This window comes from Rhineura floridana, chromosome 4, assembly GCF_030035675.1.
Source record: "Rhineura floridana isolate rRhiFlo1 chromosome 4, rRhiFlo1.hap2, whole genome shotgun sequence".
In the NCBI taxonomy this organism is placed as follows: domain Eukaryota; kingdom Metazoa; phylum Chordata; class Lepidosauria; order Squamata; family Rhineuridae; genus Rhineura; species Rhineura floridana.
The window spans coordinates 749,865-759,893 of record NC_084483.1 but is presented as its reverse complement, the minus strand read 5'-3'; the positions used below and the strand labels follow the sequence as shown (position 1 = coordinate 759,893).

General features: G+C 40.0%; 1 long non-coding RNA gene across 1 annotated transcript in view; it reads right to left on the bottom strand.

Moving 5' to 3' along the window:
• Nucleotides 1-1,573: 1,573 nt before the first annotated feature.
• LOC133384236 (uncharacterized) overlaps nucleotides 1,574-10,029 on the bottom strand; it is a 39,349-nt gene continuing 30,893 nt past the window's right edge. Inside the window, exons 3-4 of the long non-coding RNA XR_009762461.1 lie at nucleotides 4,482-4,725; nucleotides 1,574-2,478 (exon numbers count right to left, since the gene is read on the bottom strand). This is a non-coding gene — a long non-coding RNA (uncharacterized LOC133384236). The remainder of the gene's footprint in view (nucleotides 2,479-4,481; nucleotides 4,726-10,029) is intronic.

Genomic DNA, 10,029 nt, shown 5'->3' with positions numbered 1-10,029 from the left:
ATGCTGATGCTAAAAACCAAGCAACCATGTGGTGTCCATTCTTCTGCGGCATTTCAGGTAGTGTAACTTGTTTAAAACAAACGCCTTGTACGTTCTTACAAACACACTGGATTCCTAGTCAATTATTCAAGGTCAGTGCAATGTCAAACTTTTAACAACTCATGCCAACCCTTGTCCCTCTTTCCTCAGCTTCAAATAAATCTTATATGCCAGCAGAGCTCAGTGTTGGAAGGTATGGGTGTGTGCAAGAGGTTTCCTTTTCTGCTTCTGTCCAAGAGAGCTCTGATACAACAAGCACACGCTCAGGCTCCCCAATGGCAAGGGAATGGGAACATCTCTAATGAAAACAGCACACTAACTTTTGCACATGGAGGGAGATTTTGATGTGGGAACCAATCATCCAGTCCCCTATCATTCTCAAATGGTGCAGTTCTGTGAGGACTGTGATGTCCCTGTATATATATGACTGTAAATACGTTAAGTGCGGGTTTATTAGAGTGTATATGGAAAGTGGCCTGAGTGAGAGGGGGGAGTACATGGGCTGGAATGCTGGAGAATGTTGTATTATGATTGGCTGAGTGTTTGAGTGTCTGAAGGTATAAATGAGAGGATGACAGTTGGTTGAGAATTCTGTTGGTGGGAGTTCTGAGGGAGGTTGGAGTTGGTTTTGTGGGTTGGATTGGATTAGGCTGGTATTGAGGCAGGTTATTGACAACTAGAAACATAAAGAGAAACACATCTGATGAAACCATACACTTGTTAACTATACCTTTAAGTAATCTTGTTATTCCCTGTGTAAATAAAGAAATAATTCTTGGTTTACCAAAACGCCTGATCCTTGGCTGGGTTTCACAGACCAGGAGGGTGGGCAGGGCATATACCAAGGTTGGGAAACAGTATCAATGGTGGCAGCGGTGAAGAGATAGTGTAACATCAGCAGGTATCCAAAACAACCCAGGGCTGTACTCTTTATAGGCACAAAGATACGGGGGGGTTGTGGCCTACAAGTGCACCCAGACACAAAGTATCAATAGGCCAGGAGGAGACTAAGGCACAATGTCAAGGCAACATTGAATTACAGGGAGTGACTGGTGGTGCTGCCTAGCAGTGGGATCTTGAGAGATCTTTGCTAGAGCCAGTGAGAACCATTTAAAGACCAGGACCCTGAGGTGGGACCCTGACAAGGCGGTGACCACAGGCGGGATCCTAGCAGGTGGCACCTGAGGTGGGATCCTGACAGGAAGGGTCCTGACAAGGACATACCCCATGCTTTTTCTATATGATTGAACTGATTCTTACTTTGTTCTAATATGTGTTCGTACTTGATATAACTGGGTTATAGATTACCCCGCATCCAGCACTAAGAGTGGATTTAGATAACATATTTTTTTCTAAATGAGTACTATTCATCAAGTAATAAGATTGTCTGAAAAGGTTCTAGTATACAATGGACTCTATACGTAACCAGCAGAAAAGACAGTTCCCTTTTATTTTCACAATTTTTCTAAAAATAACCCATTCTTCTCACTGGATATTTTTTTTAAAAAATTAAATTCATTTGAATCCACCTTAGTCTTTGTCTGTACACATGTAAACACTTTTCTCACTGTCTAGGTGCCAATGCATAATGGGCCATGAACACAACTCCCTGAATTGAGTCTCAGGTCAGTTCATTGGCTGCGTACCATCACAATACAGCCACTTTGCAAAAAAACCTGCATAAAAGACCAATGTGATTGCTGATATGCTATCATCGGGCAGTCTTTGGTGTTTCAGGCTACCCTAGATGGCTCATCCTTCATTTACCTCAACACTGTTCCCACTTCTTGCCATATCAGAAATGTGGCTCATGACAGGATAGATATAGCACCACATGTTGTTGACAACGGGGTTCAACGTAATACAATTCCCATCATAAATTCAATTAAACAATACAACTACAATATATTCAAAATGTTCATTCAAAGAAAAAGTAATCTTAAAGAGCACAAACTCTCCATCCCCTCTACGCAGGATGAACATCAGTAGCCTCAAAAGCTGTTCAAATGTCCCGGAGAATACGAATGCCTTTGCCTGGCACTGGAAAGATGACACAGTCAGCAGCCGGGTTTTGTTTTGTTGTACACCTTTGGGTACAAGCATGATTATATCCCAACTAAATCAACTGTATTTCAGAGTTCAGCTTTCTTTGGAGCAACAAAACTGAAAATCTTATATCAAGAAATCCAAATTTTCAGCATGGTTAGCCGAATGTCCATCAACATGATGGATGCTAAGCCCTTTATTGGGGTGGGGGAGAGAAATATGTCAGCAATCTCAGCTCTTCAATAGTCAGTTGGAAGCTTCTAGATTCCACCAAATTCCTCTGACTTCAGTAGGAGGATCTTCCCCACTTTCCCAGTTTTGGGGTACATGTTCTTTTTGTGAAACTTACTGCTCTGTATACATGCAAAAGGGAAACAGCACCATTGACCTGCTCTGTAACAAGAAAAGTGAAAAAGTTAACTGAATGAGACTGAAAAGCAATTGTATTTTGCTATCACTCAAAATGCATGGTTGGTTACATATGAAATTACCCTGCATTTCCTTGCTATGGAATCACAACACAGAGAAATGTGATTAAGAGTGAAGACTTTTGTGACATGTTCTTCAGTACAACTTCAACATAAATGGGAAATGAATGCCCCAATTCTTCCTTGATGCTGTCAGTTCTTTTGTTCAAGGCTGTCTGCATTTGAGAAAAAAAGTTGTCCTGAGAAGGTCAGAACCCACCAATGATTCATTAAAAAATATATTGTTGAATTTGTCTTGGGTACTTCACCTCAGAAATGTTTATAACTTTGAAATACCCCAGTCACCACCACCTTCATCACATCCAAGTTTTCCAGCTTTCACTGGCTTCTGTTATGTCAACCCCATAGTCAAAATGTTTGTGGTAACAGAGCTTAAATGAACACCCAAGGTGGTGGGACTTCAATGCAAAACAGTCAGAATCTAAATACAGGTAGAAGCCTAACGTGCTTAAAGTTATTTAATAATACTAAATATTGATAAAATAATATAATTGTATACCCTTTATTAAAAAGTTCCATCTGCTTGTCAATTATCCCAGTTCCTTTGCACTCATTGGCTAAAATGCCAGAAGGAAGACACAGGTTTACTTTTTAATGGGCAATTGGGTAGAAATTGATTGTCCTTATATCCCCACGAGCAAAAGGGGTAAATATAAGCATACATAATTAGGAGGGGTTTGAATCAGCTATGTGTGTGCCCTAAATAATGAGGCAAACCTGAGTGATTTGGAGTAGTCTTTACATTACCCAGTTGGATTGCTCCATTGTTGTAGCTTGTAATAGGTTAAAAAAAAAAAGTAAGGTCCCCTGCACAAACATCCCTTGCTGGATCTGCCTGAAATTTGGCAGGCGCAATCCATTGCAGAGGAGCTTTTTGCCTGCACACATATGTTATAGCTGTTTTAGGACCCCATTATAGTCAATATAGAAACAGAGCTTTGAATTTCACAGATCAGATCTGGATCCAAATGAATCACACTGGGATGACACAGAGCAGATCCAAAATGGATTGGGCTGCTGCAGGTTGGATATTACAGATAAAGATACAGATGGAAGGCAATTTCTGTGGTCCCTGCACACCCCTCGTAAATGCTATTCTTGTGTCTATAATGAAGTTGAAAATTCCAGAAGCAGCCATATAGCTTTATCTTTTTCCCAAAAAAGTACACTTTAGTTTTAGAAAAATTAGAGGGCAGAATTGCTGTCTAGCCAAGAATACATAACACAAGAACCCTGATGAAGCATTCAGCCTGATCTTGGGAAAGCTAAATGTGTGTAGGTGCCAGGGCTAGGTGCACATGTACCTGTCCCATGCTCAACATCCTGTGCACGCCAGGAGCATCCCATCTTCCCCCAACCTTGGCATGTTTACTCTGCTGGTCTGAAGGGAGTTTCTAACCACGATCAGATCAACAAGGTTAGACTCCTCCATGGAATCAGACACTATATACAGTAGGGCCCCGCTTATACGGCGGGTTCCGTTCCGGCCCCCCGCCGTAAAGCAGAGAACGCCGTAAAGCAGAACCCCTTTGACTTTAATGGGCCGCGTTGCGCAAAAATGATGTGAAAACGGCGCAAAATGTCGCAAAATGTCGCAAAAGAGAAAAAATAGCTTTTAAATTAAAAACGAAAGCCGCCACATCAGCGGAACACCTTAAAGCGGAACGCCATAAAGTGGGGCCCTACTGTAAAGGCAGGTTGCTTTGTAGAAATGTACTGCATACAGTTGTGTGTCTTCCCTGCTGGAATTATTGCATAGGATAACAAAGAGTTTTGAAGGACCACTAGACAACCATTATTTCAAAGCAATAGGCAAAATGACCAATGCAACTATAACAAGATTTCATGTATGGGGGGAACAAGTTGTTAATTAATTAAATCAATGGTTGAGTTAATTTAAATATTTACCCAAGAAAGCGTAAGCTCCCAGTGTGATCAAGTTCAGATCTTCCACGCCTAAAATTCAAATATGATTATCCAAATGCTTTGTGTGTGCAGTTAGACGTGAGAAGACAGAAAGATATGAGAGGTATCTAATTGGAGCCAATGGCTCTCTGCAGCATTTTGCTGACTTCTGTTGACAGTACATAGTTGCAATGGATCCAGTTCAACAACGGTTGTTCAATTTTCACTGGCGTAACTCAAACTGGATCTGCAAGGAGAACGACAGGAATAAGAATGCTGTGGCTGAATCATATGAAGTGTGCTCTTCCTAATTGGGACATGCTTCATCACGTAATCAACTTAATCAGGACCTTTCCCAAGGAACCCAATTAAAAGTTTAATGACACCGTGGCATGGACCGTTGCTTAATTGGGATGATAATTCTGTTCTCTGTAATTGGGATGCTACAAGGTGATTAAAGGAAACAGAACAGGGAGAAATGTCCTTTGTGATTTTCACAAGCTGACAGTAATTTGCCTTCTTTCAAAGGGCCTCTGTCAGTGGTACTTCTTTCCATCTTTCCAGGCTCTACTATGATACTGTTGTTGGAACTTAACTCATTCCAAGACAGCAGTAATATTGTACAAGGCTTGTAACAGTTAACCTCACAGTCACTCTCAAGTTAAAGTGTACCGGAAGCTTCAAGCAGCAAACTAGCTCTTGAATTGCTTGCTCAGAGAGATGTGTAAAATCTTAACCTCTGGTGGATATTTGCTGGGCATATCAAAAACTTACAAAACCTGACCATATAAAAACCTCTCTTTTCCTCTCTTTTTCTCTCTCCTTCTCTCTGTATGTATATATGTGTAAATTAACTAATAGGCAAAAAAACGTGTGGTTTAAGAACATACCTATAGCCAACAGATATTTCTATCAAACTTTAAAAAGCAGGAAAATTGGGCAGCTATAGTGAATGCCCTCTTCTCTGAGATATTGTACTACCCTACAAATTGGTCAAAATGCAAACACCATTTGGGTTGGCCTTTCACAGTCCAAACCACTTCCTGTGTAGCTTGGAAGAATTTGGTAACATGTGCCTCTGAGCATATGGTGAGTGGTGGCAACACCTGCCGTCTCCAAAGATGGAGAATGACATTTTTGTATGTTTGTTGGTGTTGTTCTCAGGCAGGAGGAGGAAGAGGAAGAGGGAGGGGAGGAAAGGCAGAGGGGAGGACTGGGATGGGAGCAGGCAGGAGGGGGAGGGGAGGAGAAGGACAGTTTTGATCATTTGCATGTTTAATGAATTCAGTGCAATTTACTCCCGTGCAATCATGCTTAGGATAGGTAAAACTGACCGGGGAAGGGAGGGAGGGAGGGCTGGAGTGGGCAGGGGAGGAGGAAGAAGGAAGAGGGGGAGGAGGAAGGGAGAGGAGAGAGGAAGGAGGGGGAAAGCAGGTCTGATCATTTGCATGCTTATTGAGTCTAATGGGATTTACTCCTATGCAATCATGGTTAGAATAGGAAAAACTGACCATGGGGGAGGAGGTGGGGGAAGGGGAAAGAGTGTATTGGAGGGGGGCAAAGGAAGGGGGAGGGGAGGGCAGGTTTGATCATTTGCATGCTTATAGAGTTCAACGGTATTTACTTCTGTGCAATCATGCTTAAGATAGGTAAAACTGACCATGGAGAGGAGGAAGGGAAGGGGGAAGGAAGGGGAAGGAGGAGATTGGAAGGTGGCTGTATAATATATATATATTGTATTTTATGTATTTTAATTGTATTTTATGTATTTTAATTGTATTTTATGTATTTTAATTTATTTTAATGTTTTTGTGATTTTACTGTTTACAATTTGATTATGTACATGTTTGATTTTATTTTTGTAAGCCACCCTAAGTGCCCTATTATAGGGTAGAAGGGCGGGATAGATTTTAAATAAATAAATAAATAGTGCCAGCTGCTCTAATTGCTGCCCTTTCAGGTTTTTAACCAATTAGTGAAGTCAACAGCAATACCTAAACCCCATTTCAAGTTCTGAGAACAGTTTCCTTTTCCTGCTTGTCTCACATCAGGAATTCAGTAAATATATAGCTTTCAGCAGCATAAAGAGTATTTTCTATGTACAGGATTTGGACTTGCTTCTGAGTAAACATGCATAGGATTGCTCTATAAAAGAAGATCACAGCAGGAACTTGGTAGGCATAAAAGTGTACATGCAGAGTTTTTTGAATTACTTGCAAAAATGGCATATTATACTTTTTATCTTTCAAATAATTTTTGAATAGAAGTTCTAAAAAGGGTATATACTGCAGTGTTATACTTTTCTAAGGAGTCAAACAATTTTAAATTTTACTGGACTGTTGAAGAGGGCAGTTTATTTGGCTTATTCATAACCTGTTTTGAAAACCTTCCCAATATGATTTTTTTCTGGGAGTAAAGCTGTAATGCCACATACCTGGGAGTTAACCCCATGGAATTGAGTAGGACTTACTTTTGAGTAGACAGGGTTAGGATTGTGCTGAAAATCAATGGGACTTCTGAGTGAACATAGAAAAGGATTGTGTTGTAAATCTTTCTCTCCCCCTCCAATCCTTTTATTTTGAAGCAAGTAGGCAGGGCTTACTTAGGTGTCACTACTTTTATTTGGCAGGAAACTAATTCTTATTTTTTTTAAAAAATGTTCTGCAATGGCCAGCTGGTTTTGACAATAAACTATTATGTGGGGTGTATTTATTTTTATATCTCCAGTGTGTGTGTATATGGAATATTTCCAACAACTCCATGAGGTAGGGTTGGAAACCAAAGCAGCTCACAACAAGAAATAAAGCCATTTAAAATCCAATAACCAATAACAAATATAAAACAGTTGCAAAACAGCTTAAAGTGGTATGATTCTGAATTTTGAATTGGGTGAGTGAAATTCCTTATCACCGAATTGCTGTAGTGTGCATGCTTCCCTGTCTGAGTAAGCCCCACTTAATACATTGGGATTTGCATCTGAGTAAACATGCATAGGATTGCACTATAAATATCTTTACAGGTTATGTAAATAATAAACATCTTTGACATTCATGCTTCTAGAAATATTTCTTCATACTATGTCTTGATATGTATCTGATTTCACACTATGGTTGTAAATTATTATTTACAAATTATTATTTCTGCTACATTTTAATTGTGCCCTTCTTCCTTAGGGTGTTGTCTTCACCCTGAGGGGCAGATTAGGCTGAGAGATGGTGCGTAGCCCATGGTCACCCAGTACACGTTGTAGCTCATTTTGCATTTTAAAATTTAATTAAAATTTAAAATTTAAAAGGCAAAGTTTATGAAGTAATGCAGATCCACATAATACATTTAAAGCACATCTAACTCACATTTAAAGCACATTACTTCCCCCAAAGAATCCTGGGAAGTGTAGTTTCCCCCTCACAGTTATAGTTCTCACCACCCTTAACAAACTACAGTTCTCAGGATTCTTTAGTGGAATTCATGTGCTTTAACTGTATGTTGAATGCGCTTTAAATACATGATATAGATCTGCCCTAATATGCTGTGTATTCATTAGTGAATTGAAAAGGACAGTTTTAAAAGAAACATTTTTAAATAGGACTGTAGGGTAGGGCACATGGTTTGCATGCAAAGGTCCAAAATTCAATCTGTGGAAGAGACTATTTCCTGGAATCCTTGAGAGTCAATGTAGTCCATGTCACCAGTACTGAGCTAGATTGTACCAAATGGCCTGTGTTGGTATAAGGCAGATTCCTTTGTTCCTAAAAATAACATTCAAGATAATAAAATCAACAATGAGTTCAAAACAGATAAAAGCATAATAACTTCTACATGCCTGGGTAGGCTTGCCTAAACAAAACTGTTTTTAGCAAGTGCCAAAATGAGTACAATGAAGGAACCTGCCTAATGTCAATAGGCAGGGAGTTCTAAAGCATAGGTACTGCCACACTGAAGGACTGATTTCTTACAGGAGCAGAACAAGTACTATGTGGTACCTGGAACATGGAAAGCACACCTTGAACTTGGCCTGGTAGCAAATCGACAATCAGTACAGATTTCAGAGCAGAGATACTATGTCCTGATAGGACCTCACTCATTTCAACTATCGTGCCACAGCATTCTGCACTAACTGTAACCTTCTGGTCAGGTTGTGCTGCATGGAGATTTCTGTGCTTTAAATGCATGATGTGGATCTGCCCTAGTAGGTTGTACATTCATTAGTGAACTGAAAAGAACAATTCTAAAATATACTTTCTTAAATAGGGCTGTAGCTCAGTGGTAGGGCACATGCTTTGCATGCAAAGGTACAAAATTCAATTTCTGGAAGAGACTATGGCCTGGAATCCTGGAGAGCCAAAGCTAGTCCATGTTATCAGTACTGAGCTAGATGGTACCAAATGGCCTGAGTCAGTATAAGGCAGAATCATTTGTCCTAAAAGAGGAAAAAGACCCAAGTGCCACAGTGACTCTGAAATTTATTTATGTAGTTTATTTACAACATTTATATACTGCTTTATTGTAACAAAAGATCTCAAAGCTTTTCAGAAGGAATTAAAAAAATAAAATAACTGGCAAAAAAATTTAAGACAGGTATTTTAAAATATTCTAAATAATAAAACCAACAATGAGTTAAAAACAGATTTAAAAAATAGCTTCTACATGCCTGGTTAGGCTTGCCTAAACAAAAATGTTTTTAGCAGGTGCCAAAATGAGTACAATAAAGACACCTGCCTAATGTAAATAGGCAGAGCGTTCCAAAGTGTATGTACTGCCACACTAAAGGATCGATTTCTTACAAGAGCAGAATAAGTACTGTGTGGAATCCCTAACATGGGAAGCACACCTTGATCTTGGCCTGGCAGCAAATCAGCAACCAGTGCAGATTTCAGAGCAGTGGTATAGTATTATGTGTTGATAGGGTCTCACTCATGTGAGCAATTGTGCCACAGCATTCTGCACTAACTGCAGCTCCGAGGTCATGTTGTGCTGCATGGGAATTTCTGTGACCTTGGCTGACTGGCTACCAGAATTTTTTTAGTTTTGGTTAGGAATCCTGACTGGTTGTGGAATGCTAAGTTTTCTGTCTTACTCCCAGGGATCTTGTTGTGGTTGGTATGGTATTGCATTTAGGAAATCATCACTGTCTTTTTTTTCCTATTTGCATTTCATTTACCTTTCACCTCACTCCCTTACATCCACAGAAGCAACAACAGTGGCTCCATGCACTCAGCTCAACCCTCTTAAACCCACTGATAATGCACCTTGTTGTTTGCATGATGGTTTGTTTCTTGCCCGATAGTGGTAAAATAGAATTCACATACTGGGAAGTGTAGCTGCAATTGCTGTTGTTCTCAAGCTGCCATGTGTATTTTCTCTCTGCCAATTATTACTCACTAGAGTTGGCTTGTCTGTCAAAGTGAGTTGATAGCAGCCCACAGGGTAGGCAGAAAAGGATAGAGAATCTTCTTACTCTTATTCATTTCCCAACCCTATTTCTGAAGTGAAGGGTCTGTGAAGAAGTTTGGAGCAGCCATGTTAAACGGCAGGGGCAGGGCATTCCAGG